A 15,141-nucleotide genomic window follows, 5' to 3' on the forward strand; every position below is an offset into this window, starting at 1 on the left:
GTTCCTTGTTGGTTATCCATTTTAAATATAATAGAGTGTACACATCTGTCCCAAACTCCCTAACTATCCTTTCCCCCATCCTTCCCCACTGGGATTCATAAATTCTTTTTCTACATCTGTGAGTATGACCACTCTTAGCGGCACATCTCTGACTGTAATTTCTTGGGAGAGACAGTAACTACATTATTTCTTGTTCAACAGTGAATACTCAGCTCAAGAACAATCAAAGTTACATAGTTGTTTCTCAATAAATACTTACTTAATGGATAAATTAGGGCTTCCCAGGTGGTTCAGTGGTTAAAAATCTGCCTGCCAATGCAGGAGATGCAACAGATGCAGCTTCAATCCTTGGGTTGGGAAGATCCCTTGGAGAAGGGAATGGTTACCCACTCCAGCATTCTTGCCTGGAAAATCCCATGGACAGAGGAGCCTGATGAACTGCATTCCATGGGGTCAAAAAGAGTCGGAGGCAACTAATCTTGAACACAATGGATAAACTAGGGACTTGATGGTTTTATCATCACCCATCTTTTGTCTGTCTCTCTAAATCCAAACTTTTGCTTGATCCTCATATCCCCTTGGGTGATTCACAAAACAGGAAACCCAGCAGAAGCTCAACTGCTCTCCTAAGCCTTCTTGTTCAGTTGTGTCCGACTCTGCGACCCCATGGACTGTAGCCCACCAGGTTCCTCCATCCATGGGATTCTCCAGGCAAGAATACTGGAGTGGGTTGGCGCTTCCTTCTCCAGGGGGACTTCCAGACTCAGGGATTGAACCCAGGTCTCCCGCATTGTAGGCAGATGCTTTACCATCTGAGCCAGCAGTGAAGCCCATGTCCTATACATTCATCAGAATGCTTTTTCTAAAGTCTGTGTTGGCCTTTTCAAACTCAGATTCAATTTCCAAAGTCTTTAATCTGAATCATCCTATGATCTGACCCCCCAATTATCTCATACTTGGTATTTCCATGCCCTAATTTTATTTTCAGAAGATACCAGATTTCTTCCATGCAGCATAAGGCTGAAAGCAAAGAAGTTAGGTGAGAGGGTCTTACTTCAAGCTCAGCATCTGCAATGAGTATCAGAAGAGAAGAGATGAAAGGTGAGGCTGGAGACAGACAGGTACTAGATGACAAGTGGCTCCTGGACATTCTCCAAAGGTCCAAAATACTCTGAAAATCAAAACCTTCCCTTAGAACTAATTTGGTGGTGAAAGAAGGCATTATCTGTTCTCTGGATGGAATGACGTGATCAAATGAATGGTATCTGTGCATGTTCTTTTTCTCTCTATTCTTAGTGTAGATATATTGTGCCTCAGCAATAGATCAATATGTTTGATTACAGGGTGCTTTCACAATATTACATACAGTTTACGCATTCTGTTATCATTCTAAAATCTGAAAAACTGGATTTCAAAAACCATCTGTCTGCCTTGGCTTGGACAAGAGAATGGAGACCTGCAACAATGAGAAGCCACAGATAGGTTTTAAATATGGACATAACTAGATCAAATGTTCCTCCTAAGGAAGTGACTCTGGCTGCAGTGCAATGGATTGGAGGGTCACAGAGGAGTTAGAGTGGGTCCCCAGGTTCAGACCCTTGGCAGTATGATTCAATAGCCTGTATTCTTAACTACAGTGAGTGGCTGTCTTCCATAAAAATGATTATAACAACTCAGCAATATGTGTAAAATGAGAAGGGAATCTCAGATGGCACCCTGAGAAAAATTTACATTTAAGGAATTGGCAAAGTTTAAGGGGAGCCCACAAAAGACTGAGAAAGAATAGCCAGTAAATTTTAAAGAAAATTGGGAGTGTAACAAAGTCAAGTTCAAAAGGCATTATAAATAAACAAAAGCAATCAAAAGTATCCAGCACTGGAGGAAGGTCAAGTTAGACGGTCCTCCTAGATCTTAAGCATCTCACTATCACATATTATATATCGATATCTGTAACTATATCATTTATTTTGGGGGTTGTAATTTAATTTGGAAATGACCACCATTTAAATAGTGCCCAGTACTATTTCAGATGCTAAAAAACTTGCTAAATATAGATTAGCTATTTTTTAAAGCAATAAATGCTAAAAAAAATCCATTTGTTAAACTAAACCATCTTGTACAACTTTCTCAATACACTAACATGGCATTTGAATCTAAAGAGATTCATTTCAAGTCAATTCAGCAAGCACACATGAGAGGACAAGGCAGTGTCATGGATGGTGAGGATGAGGAGAGGACTAAGAAAGGGGTCTGTCCAAAGGAGCTGTGCCTTATGGAAGCACCCTAGATGTCCACTGATGACAGAGGAATGGATAAAGAAGTGGTATATATATATACTGGAATATTACCCAGCCATAAAAAAGAATAATATAGTGCCATTTGCAACATGATAGGAGCTAGAGATGATCATACTGAGTTAAGTAAGTCAGACAGAGAAGGAGAAATGTTGTATAACATCACTTATATGTGGAATCTAAAAATAAATGATAAGTGAACTTATTTACAAAACTGAAACAGACTCACAGTCTTAGAGAATGAACTTGTGGTTGCAGGAAAGGATGGGGGGAAGGGACAGTTAAGGAGTTTGGGATCAACATGTTCACACTGCTATATTTAAAGTGGATAACCAATAAGATCCTACTGTATAGCACAGGGAACTCTGCTCAATTTTATGTGGTAGCCTGGATGGGAGGGGAGTTTGGGGAAGAATGGATGCATGTATATGCATGGCCGAGTCCCTTTGCTATCCATCAGAAATTATCACAACATTGTTATCAGCTATACTCCAATATAAAATAAAAAGTTTAAAAAAAAATTAAAACTCTGGAAAGTGAGAAGTATGTTAAGAAGATAAGTGACTTTAGAGTGTGTTACAGGCAATTAAATCCAATAACTTTTGTTTTTCCTTAAGACCCCTCAGCAACTACACAAAGTTTAATAAAATCATATGCCCTTTTATTTACATAATGTGAACTATTATGAATTTTATGTTTTACACAGGAAATAACAATTCTCTAATTAGAAGTTTTCTTAGACTATCATATTTTTCTACCTCTACAAAAGGATTATGCTAGCTCTGATTTTACAGGTTGCTTTTTACAAAATCAATAACCAAAGTTATCCATGTGGTATTCATCCTATTAAAATATACAACCCGAGGAAGCCAAGAACTCTTTAAAAATTGAAGGAAATATGATTGTATTTGGAATTCCTTAAAAGATTAGTTTATTCAATAGCAACATTTCTGTCACATTGCAAGATAGCAATAACATATGAAATAACCTCCTGATTTCTCTTATGAATTGTTGTTCAATCTCTCAGGTATGTCTGACACTTTGTGAACCCATGGATGGCAGCACAGCAGGCTTCCCTGTCCCTTGCTATCTCCTGGAGTTTGCTCAAACTCAAGTGAATTGAATCAATGATGCCATCCAACCACCTCATCCTCTGTCACCCCCTTCTCCTCCAACCCTCAGTATTTCCCAGCATCAAGATCTTTTCCAATGAGCTGGCTCTTTGCGTCATGTGGCCAAACTATTGAAGCTTCATTTCTTTTAATATACAACATATAAAACTCAAAGGTAATTTCCTAATTTTGCCTACTCTGATTGTGTAATGGTGACAGAACATCTATATCTGCAAGAAAAAAAAAAAAGTGAGTCAATTCCTAGAGCGAGGGTTTAGAGTAAATGAACAAAATAGAAAATAGTATTTCATGTAGACATGAAGAGGCATTAAATTGCTTTACAGAATCCAGGCCTCTAGGCTCATCTGTATTAAGTTGGCAGGATACTTTAATAAGAAAGCAGTTTTCATGGTAGAACCTGGGAAGATAATTCAGGTTTTGGGAGTTAGAGGATGGATTTAAAAATTGGATGCCATTTAATTCATATTTTTGGGGAAAAAAAAGATAATTTCTGGTTGTTAATAGGCTTCTAGCATCTTTTTTGAGAGTCATTAGAAGTGAAGTGAAGTGAAAGTTGCTCAGTCGTGTCCGAGTCTTTGTGACCCCATGAACTGTATGTAGCTAGCCAAGCTCCGCTGTCCATGGAATTCTCCAGGCCGGAATACTGGAGTATCTTCCTTCTCCAGGAGATCTTCCCAACTCAGGGATCGAACCCAGGTCTCCTACATTGCAGGCGGATTCTTTACTGACTGAGCTCCCAGAGAGTAGTTAGACAGAAACGCATCTTAGAAGAGCCTGGGAGAACAGAGGTCAGTGGGGGAAAAGTGGCTGAGATAAGAGGCATCCCTGGAAAAGAGTGGGTAGACCAGGAATTCCTTAAGAAAGCCGAAAGAGTAGTTTCCAGTCTAGCTGCTGTAACATGTTATCTCTATATCTACTTCATTTGTTAACAGTGTCAGTGAAAGGGAAAGTTGCTGTTGTGTCTGACTCTTTGCGACTCCATGGACTAGGGTCGCGTGGAATTCTATACAATCTGTGGAATTCTCTAGGCCAGAAAACTGGAGTGGGTAGCCTTTCCCTTCTCCAGGGGATCGTCCCAACCCAGGGATCAAACCTAGGTGTCCCACATTGCAGGCAAATTCTTTACCAGCTGAGCTGCAGAGAAGCCCAACAGTGTCAGGGAAGATCTAAATATCCCTGCTGGCCTAGAGAGCTTAATGCGCACTGCCTGTGGGTGAGATGTTCTTGACAGCCACTCTCAATGTCTTTCTACACTACAAGTTTAGTAGTTTACAAGTTTCTACACTACTACACTTCTTAGGAAAACCTTGGTGGTCCAGTGGTAAAGAATCCACCAACCAGTGCAAGGTACATGGGTTTGATCCCTGGTCTGGGAAGATTCCACATGCCACGGAGCAACTAAGTCCGGGTGCCATGACTACTGAAGCCTGTGTGCCCTAGAGAGGATCTGAGCAACTAGAGAAGCTCCGGCAATGAGACGCCTGCCCCTGCAACTAGGCAACCAGGGAGTAATCCACTGTTGGCCACAACTAGAGAAAGCGACAAAGCATAAACATAAGTGACAAAGACCCAGCCCAGTCAAAAATTATCTATAAATAAGCTTTAAAAATTAAAAGAAGACAATCTCTTTAGTGTGTTGTCTAATTACAATCAAATAGATTAGCACCATGGTAAATATGCTTACTTGCATTTTATAGTCAAAGACAGTTTATAGTTTATATGGCCTTGGATTTAAGGCATCACTGTATGCTCAGAATAGTTGGTCATCATTGCTGATTTAATTTGTGACTCAGAGGGTCATTTGAAGGATGTTGAGATATGGCTCTTTTCTTTCCTCCCTGCATTCAGCATTATATTTTACTACAATTCTTTTCTCATCCATCTCCGATGTGGTTTGCCATATTATAAAGTGTGTACTTACACTCAGTAACAACTGATATGTGTGATATAAATGGTGCATAAAAGACAATGATATCATTGCCTGATCATGATACTCTGTAAGAATCAAATGACTTTTATGGAAAAATAATTCTGCTCAGCTCTCTTTTTACCAGCTGGATGAATATGGAATGCCTCATATAAGTGGACTTAAATTATATTAGCTAAGAAGATGGAGATGTTAGCCTAAATACTTTTAAAAAGTAATCTACTATCAAATTTATAGTGTGTAAATTTTTAATGGCCCCTTAGAGGCTATGTTTATAAGCAGTAAAGCAAATACCACATTATTTTCTTCCAGCACATTGAAAATTGCTGAACAGATGAAAAGTTCCAAAGCAATGTTACAGATAATCACATTTCTATATTATGGGAGGATGGGCATTATATCTAAAGACCCTTGATTAACCTAACTATAGGAATGTGGTGGCTTGAAGGGTAGGCAGACACTCATGAAGACCAAAAGTTCAAGGCACAGAGATAAGACTGCCCAGAAAAACCACAGCATAAAAGAAACATTAAATAAATACAAAAATGCATAGATATATCTATATACTTGTGTATATAAGAAAATGCCAAATTAAGTTACCCCCAGGGTAAAAATTATAAAGAAAACAGATTAAAACATCTTTATTTGCATGTTTGTGAGACTGAGAGGGAACAGAGTATACTATTGTGTATGTTATTGTGTATTTAAAATGTTTAGGGATTGAGAGTGTAAATATTTGGCTTTAGGTCAAATGAAAGTGTTTGATGTTTAGGCTTACATTAGTCTGCTTTATTGACTACGCCAAAGCCTTTGACTGTGTGGATCACAACAAACTGGAAAACTCTTCAAGAGATGGGAATACCAGACCACCTTACTTGTTTCCTGAGAAATCTGTGTGCAGATCAAGAAGCAACAGTTAAAACTGGACATGAAACAACAGACTGGTTCCAAATTGGGAAATGAGTATGAAAAGGGTGTTTATTGTCACATTGCTTATTTAACTTATATACAGAGTACATTATGCCAAATGCTGGACTGGATGAAGCACAAGCTGGAATCAACACTGCTGGGAGAAATATCAATAACCTCAGATATGCAGATGATACCACCCTTATGGCAGAAAGTGAAGAGGAACTAAACAGCCTCTTGATGAAGGTGAAAGAGGAGAGTGAAAAAGCTGGTTTAAAACTCAGCATTCAAAAAACTAAGACAATGGCATCTGGTCCCATCACTTCATGGCAAATAGATGGAGAAACAGTGGAAACAGTGACAGATTTATTTTCTTGGGCTCCAAAATCACTGCAGATGGTGATGTCAGCTATGAAATTAAAAGACACTTGCTTTTTGGAGGAAAAGCTATGACAAACCTAGACAGCATATTAAAAAGCAGAGACATTACTTACCAACAAAGTTCCATCTAGTCAAACTTATGGTTTTTCCAGTAGTAATGTATGGATGTGAGAGTTGGACCATAAAGAAGGTCGAGCATGGAAGTAATGATGTTTTTGAACTGTGGTGTTGGAGAAGACTCTTAAGAGTCCCTTGGATTGCAAGGAGAACCAACCAGTCCATCCTAAAGGAAATCAGTCCTGAATATTCATTGGGAAGACTGATGCTGAAGCTCCAATACTTTGCCCACCTGATGCAAATAAATGGCTCCTTAGAAAACACCCTAATGCTGGGAAAGATTAAAGATGGGAGGAGAAGGGGATGACAGAAGATGAGATGGTTGGATGGCATCACTGACTCGATGGACATGAGTTTGAGTAAACTCCGGGAGTTGGTGATGGACAGAGAAGCCTGGCATGCTGCAGTTCATGGGGTCGCAAGGAGTCAGAAATGGAGCAACTGAACTGAACTGAATAGTTAGGTCAAGGAATGCATAGGCATCAAATTTTTTTGGCTATAAGTCACATGCATCTATAACCTAATAATAGTTAACATTTGTAGAATGATTTCTGTATTCAAGGAACACATCTAGTTACTTCACATATCACTTTCTTCTCATCGTGATATAAATACTACCATCTCTCTTCTACATTTAAGGAAATTAAATTTTTGAGAGGTTCTGTAAATAGCCATTAAGTGTTAGAATTCGAGGTTTTAAATATACAGGGTTTCTTCTTAAATTTAGTTTAAATGAATTCAGTCTCACAGCAGACAAACTAATGTCCAAGTGAAAAGACAAATTTAAATGCTTACATATTCTAAGGACACATTCTGAAACATGAAAATTCAGAAATTCTCTAGGTAGGGAAACCAAAGTGGGGACCCAGAATGAAGCATCCTGAAGATCAAGTGATCTCATTATCTGGAGCTCAGACCCAGCTGTCTCACAGAACATTTCTGACTCTTTTGTCTTATTAATGGGCTTGATCCTGACAACTCTGTACTAGTTCCATTTGCATTTTGGGAAGGAGTCACTGCTGATAATCTAGTTATGACTAACTAAAAACACTCACCGCTCAGGATCCATGTGCCTAATAACAGTCAGGAATTCTTAGGACAGCATCAGTTCTTCATGGTTTTAGCAGCTTGGAGGCAATGGACCTTCATTCTCTACTTATATCAGTAAGATTTCAAAGTTCAAGGAACAAAGATAATAACTTACAGTATGCATTTGTTTCAAATTTTAAGACCATTAGTAAGCAGTTTTCTGTTTGGCATTCCCAACAGAATCATGATAGTGGCATAACTGATACTGTTACCCCCAAGAATAGAATCTGGTAAGTTAGAAGGTGGCAGGTGGAACTTAGTTCCCTTAGCCATGTTTTCTGACTTTTTGGTGTCTTTCATCAGGTACTATAGTGATTTATATAGAATTATACAAAGTAGTGTCTCAATAGGTAAGAATGCTTTTAAGGAAGGCTTGCACATTTTTAGGCTGTTTTGCTCTCATACAATATAGAAATCAGTGAATATTTAGGCAAAACAATATATTAAATTAGTTACAAGTAAACTTTGGGATGCACATTTATTTTTCTTCATATTTAAGAAAGCAGTAGATGCTTTGCTTATGCTTGAAATAGTGATGTTCTTTGATATATTTTGAATCTCAGTAATGCAGACCAAAGTCTACTGTATGCTGCTTCTTGCTAAAAGAGATTAATATGACACTAATTGCCAAATATATGATAATCACACGATATATCAAGGAAAATTGGCTTAGAAGACAAAGATGACTGAGACTCAATACCTCTCTTAAAATCAAAACCTAAAGCCTCCTAATTATGTAATTCTCATAGATGGTCCTCATAATAACTCAATAAATTAACTAGTATTGTTTTCACTTTGCAGAAAAATGCATATTGATATGCTAAACAATGTATACAAAGTATTTTAATAAAACACTTTATAAAACCAGGTTAGACAAAATCTCTCTGCCTTCAAATATTTCATTACCCATATCTTGTTTGTTGGGGTTCCCAGGCAGCTCAGTGGTAAAGAATCCACCTGTCAATGCAGGAGACACGAGTTCAATCTGTGGGTTGGGAAGATCCCCTGGAGAAGGAAATGACAACCCACTCCAATATTCTTGCCTGGCAGATCCCATGGACAGAGGAGCCTGCTGGGTTACAGTCTGTGTACATGACTTAGTGTACATGTACATGACTAAGTGTGACTAGTGTACATGTACACAACTTAGTCACTTGTGTACAAGTCTATGTACACGACTTAGTGACTCAAATCACCACCACCAGCACTGTCTGTTGTTAAGCCACAATAACTAACAATAAACTAACAAATGCTGAGAACCAAATGTGTGACATAGATGTGTCCAACTTAGATGCTCTTTAGCACTTAAGAACCCCTCTAAAATAGAATTAAAATGCAAAAGAGGACAATACTATCTCAGCAAAGTGCTAAACCACACACCAAAAGGTACTGGGTAGAAAAGGAAAAGCAAGTCATTTTAGAAGTCACATCACATACTTGTCTAGAATTTGAAAGTGAAAAACTTGCTGAGTAGAATTCCATCTTGTGACTTCAGTAAAGACAGGCTCGTACAAAGCATTCCTCCCCATGTGTTGACAATCGATTAAGAGAACATTTCCACATCACTGTCCCAGAATGAGGCCTACAGCTCCTGAGGATGTGCTAAATGTGGTTTGTTTGTTTTTCCTGTGTTACCCTGTACAATAATAGACCGTGAAAAATCACCCTAAAATTGTTGAAGCAAAAGCATTTTTCAAATTTGGTTTATAAGCTGGAGAAGATGAACAATCAACGACACCATTTCACCTTGCAATATCATGGGACACAGAAAGTGTAGTCCCTTGGAATCAATTCTATACTCAAGACATTAACCTCTGTGGTCATTTGACAGCAGGAAGAGTAAACCGTTAAAAACACAGAATCAGCTGCTATTCACTTTTTATGATTATAAGTGTAATATCAGCTTCCTCTTCAATTACATGACTGGAGTTATTTTGCTGGTAAAGTACCAAAAAGGGTGTATATCAAAAGTAAATTTAGTTATTATCCCTTTGCAGAAATTCCCTGAAATAAGAGTAATAACTCATTCCTTCCCTAGTGGCTCAGATGGTAAAGAATCCACCTGCAGTGTAAGAGGCCCTGATTTGATCCCTGGGCCAGGAATATCTGGAGAAAGAAATGGCTACCCACTCCATGTTCAGAATCCCACGTTCAGAGGAGCCTGCGGGGCTATACAGTCCACGGAGTCTCAAAGAGTTGGACGCAACTGAGCAACAGCATGCACAGGTTTTGATTAAAATTAATTTTGACTAAAAATTACAGTATTATCTGAACCTAAGAACTTAGAAAAACTCATGTTGTGTCTCTTTCGTCTCTGACATGGAGAAGAGAGGGACAGAAACAATAATTCTTCCCTCTTCATTTGGAAATTCAGATATACTTGCACACGTGATTTTGAGCAGAATCCTCTGGCCATGGGATTCTCCAGACAAGAATACTGGACTGGGTTGCCATGCCCTCCTCCAGGGGATCTTCCTGACCCAGGGATCAAACCCAGACATCCTGCACCGCATGCAGATTCTTCACCACTGAGCCACCAGGGAAGCCCATATGTGTATCGTTCTATGTAATTATATTTTATGTCTCTGTGCTTAGTCGCTCAGTCATGTCCGACTCTTTGTGACCCCATGGACTGTAGCCCACCAGGCTCCTCTGTCCGTGGGGATTCTCCAAGCAAGAATACTGGGATGGGTTGCCATTTCCTTCTTCAGGAGATCTTCTCAACTCAGGAATCAAACCCAGGTCTTCTCCATTGCAGGCAGATTCCTTACCAACTGAGCCACGAGGGAAGCCCCAAATCTACCTAAAGTAATCCTACATCTAGCCACAGTCTTATAAGTTGAAAATTTAGTGTATGTTTCACAGGAAAATGAGTATTTTTTAAAACCCAGCATATTCAAAAGACATACCAGAATATGCACATTAATGACAATTTTGGTGCCAGTAAGTTAAATCTCCACGATCTTGCTTTTCTTTGTCATTTTCTACTTGCTGTAAGGATCTACTTCATTGCAAAAAATCAGCCTTAAAATAAAACATCACTAAGATTTAATAACTTCCAAATGAATTAATCAGATGGAAGAGTTAATGGACAAAGACTACTTTTCTCTAGGTAGATGCTACTTATCCTATGATAGGGGGTGTCTTAGAATAAGTGCAGTTGATCCAGGGAAAAGGTCACAGTTCAGTAAGAAACTGTTCATATTTGATGATAGAAGCTTGTGCAGTCTTCGCAGAAAAAAAATGAGGTCATGCAGCATTTTGCTACCTTCTTGATCTCTTCCTCTGTTCCTCTGTTAATGGATCAACATGTGTGTGTAAAACTGATTCTGTTTGCTGTATGGCAGAAGCTAACACAACACTGTAAATTGACTATACTCCAATAAAAATTAAACTTAAAAAAAGCAAATAAAGGGAAAGTAGGTTGGGTGGTAGAATGAGAGCCCACAATCCACAGGGGTAACTATTGTGTCCCTAGACTGAAGTCTTCATGTCATCCATTTGGCAGGGACTATAAAAGGCAGCAGTTCTTAAGTGGCATGCATGTGACATTCAACATAAGGCATGATCATAGATTAGAGTTATTTGCAGATCAGGGCCAGGGCTAGGGTGGGGCAAGTGGAGAGCTTGAGGTACAACATGGAAGGAAGCCTTTGTTTGCACAACCTTGAAGCATGTGTACCCATAAGAATGAGACGCTTCTGTAAACCAAGTTGATGGGATGAGAACAAACATAGCAAGACACTAGGACATCAGAAGATCCCTAAAGGGACAGGAGGGGGATCCCCAGAGCAGCAACACATAAGACATGGTGAGAACTAAGATTTCCTGTCGAGTAGCCATGCAAAGTATTTTAAACTTGAACAGTAACTCACATTCTCTTGGAGTACAGTTCCTCTCAAATTATAGCCTGCATCACTAAACTCTGCCCTGTGTGTGTTAGCATTTTATTAGACTGCTAATTGCCACTGAATGAGTCCCCAGTCACATAAATAAGCACATTGATTTTGCAGCCCAAGAAAAACATGACCCCCCCCCAATCATTTATGCATATTAAATGTAAAGGTTTATCATTGACATCTCGTTACCCCAGACCCAAAGTTCAGGTCTTTGTAAGCGTCAGAGTTGCTTCTGTCTCTATTCCTGGACTGGTACGGTTGAGCAATCACACTGTTAATTATTATGCAATCTTTTACTTCTCACTGCCCCCATTTCACACTTCAATTAAATATATCTATCTATCTATCTTGCAGGTTTCCTCTCCAAACCTCACATTATATTCTTTCAAGCAATTGTGTCATTGTTTATGCAGTGGCTCTTCCTGAAGATCTCTGCACATCCATCCTTCCCACCAAGATAATGAGAGACAATCTGTCTCTCTCACGAGATGTGAACTAACTCTTGGAAGGCAAAGGTCATAGTCTTCTCTAAGTTCTCTAGTGCATTTTTCATTGGAGAACTTTAGCACAACATTAAATTTCAAAACATATTTAGTGAGCTGAGTTCAGAACAAAAACCTGATGTCAGTGTATCAAAGAGCATTAGAGGTGGGACAGTTGTGAATGAGAAGAGTGAGCTGGAAAGGCAAGTGCCCCATGTCACTCTGAGCTTTTATGTCGCCACTGATAGATTGCAATCTCTCTTACACACTCTGTCACCATCATCCAAGCAAGTCACCCACCCAGTGTCACCTGGTACCTAGAGGGGAGATATCACTGGATATCTCTTTCTTCTGTCTTGGGCTGTTCTGAGTTTTAGACAATTCTCTCCACCCAACACTGCTCAGAGGGCCTGATGACTTCTTTGCTTGAGGTTAAGTTCAGTTCAGTTGCTCAGTCATATCTGACACTTTGTGACCCCATGGACTGCAGCATTCCAGGCTTCCCTGTCCATCACAAACTCCAGGAGCTTGCTCACACTCATGTCCATCAAGTCACTGATGCCATCAAACCATCTCGTCTTCTGTCATTGCCTTCACCTCCCACCTTCAATCTTGCCCAGCATCAGGGTCTTTTCCAATGAGACAGTTTTTCACATCAGATGGCCAAAGTATTGGAGCTTCAGTATTGGTATCAATCCTTCTAATGAATATTCAGGACTGATTTCCTTTAGGATTGACCGGCTGGATCTCCTTGCAGTCCAAGGGACTTTCAAGAGTCTTCTCCGATACCACAGTTCAAAGGCGTCAATTCTTTGACGCTCAGGTTTCTGTATCTTCCAACTCTCACATCCATACATAACTACTGGTAAAACCATAACTTTGACTAGATGGACCTTTGTTGCCAAAGGAATATTTCTGCTTTTTAATATGCTATATAGGTTGATCATAGCTTTTCTTCCAAGGAGCAAGCATCTTTTAGTTTCATGGCTGCAGTCACCATCTGCAGTAATTTTGGAGACAAAAATAAATGAATAAAGTCTGTCACTGTTTCCATTGTTTCCCCATCTATTTGCCATGAAGTGATGGGACCAGATGCCATGATCTTAGTTTTTTGAATGTTGAGTTTTAACTGAACATTTACACTCTCCTTTCTCACTTTCATCAAGAGGCTCTTTAGTTCTTCTTCACTCTCTGCCATAAGGGTGGTGTCATCTGCATATCTGAGGTTATTGGAGGTTATTGGTATTTCTCCCAGCAATCTTGACCCCAGCATGTGCTTCATACAGCCCGGCATTTCATATGATGTACTCTGCATACAAGTTAAATAAGCAGGGTGACAGTATACAGCTTTGATATACTCCTTTCCCTATTTGGATCCAGTTTGTTGTTCCATGTCCAGTTCTAACTGTTGCTTCCTGATCTGCATACAGATTTTTCAGGAGGCAGGTCAGGTGGTCTGGTATGCCCATCTCTTGAAGAACTTTCCACAGTTTGTTGTGATACACACAGTGAAAGGCTTTGGCATAGTCAATAAAGCAGAAATAGATGGTTTTCTGGAATTATCTTGCTTTCTCTATGATCCAATGGATGTTGGCAATTTGGTCTCTGGTTCCTCTACCTTTTCTAAATCCAGCTTTAACATTTGGATGTTCATGGTTCACATACTGTTGAAGCCTGGCTTAGAGAATTTTGAACATTACTTTACTAGCCTATGAGATGAGTGCAATTGTGCGGTAGTTTAAACATTCTTTGACATTGTCTTTCTTTGGGGTTGGAATGGAAACTGACCTTTTCCAGGCCTGTGGCCACTGCTGAGTTTTCCAAATTTGCTGACATATTGAGTGCAGCCCTTTCATAACATCATCTTTTAGGATTTGAAATAGCTCAAGAGGAATTCCATCACCTCCACCAGCTTTGTTTGTAGTGATTCTTCCCAAGGCCCACTTGACTTTGCATTCCAGGATGTCTGGCTCTAGGTGAGTGATCACACCATCATGATTACCTGGGTCATGAAGTTCTGTTTTTATAATTCTTCTGTGTATTTTTGCCACCTCTTCTTAATATCTTCTGCTTCTGTTAGATCCATACCATTTCTGTCCTTTATTGTGCCCATTTTGCATGAAATGTTCCTTTGGTATCTCTGATTTTCTTGAAGAGATCTCTAGTCTTTCCCATTCTATTGTTTTCCTCTATATCTTTGCACTGATCACTGAGGACGGCTTTCTTATCTCTCCTGGCTATTCTTTGGAACTCTGCACTCAATGGGTATATCTTTCCTTTTCTCCTTTGCCTTTAGTTTCTCTTCTTTTCTCAGCTATTTGTAAGACCTCCTCAGACAACCATTTTGCTTTTTTGCATTTCTTTTTCTTGGGGATGGTCTTGATCACTGCCTCCTGTACAAGGTCCTGAACCTCCATCTATAGTTCTTCAAGCACTCTATCAGATCTAATCCCTTGAATCTATTTGTCACTTCCACTCTATAAACATAAGGGATTTGACTTGGATCATACCTGAATAGTCTAGTGGTTTTCCCTACTTTCTTCAGTTTAATTCTGAATTTTGCAATAAGGAGTTCATGATCTGAGCCACAGTCAGCTCCCGGTCTTGTTTTTACAGACTCTGTAGAGCTTGTCTGTCTTTGGCTGCAAAGAATATAATCAATCTGATTTCATTATTGACCACCTGGTGATGTCTATTCAATCTGATTTCAGTATCAACCATTTGGTGATGTCCATAGGTAGAGTCTCCTCTTATGTTGTTGAAAGAAGGTTTTTGCTACAACCAGTGCATTTTCTTGGCAAAACTCTGTTAGCCTTTGACCTGCTTTGTTTTGCACTCCAAGGCTCAACGTATCTCTTGACTTCCTACTTTTGTATTCCAGTCCCCCATGATGAAAAGGACATTTTTTGG

This window comes from Odocoileus virginianus, chromosome 25 (assembly GCF_023699985.2).
Source record: "Odocoileus virginianus isolate 20LAN1187 ecotype Illinois chromosome 25, Ovbor_1.2, whole genome shotgun sequence".
NCBI classification, from domain to species: domain Eukaryota; kingdom Metazoa; phylum Chordata; class Mammalia; order Artiodactyla; family Cervidae; genus Odocoileus; species Odocoileus virginianus.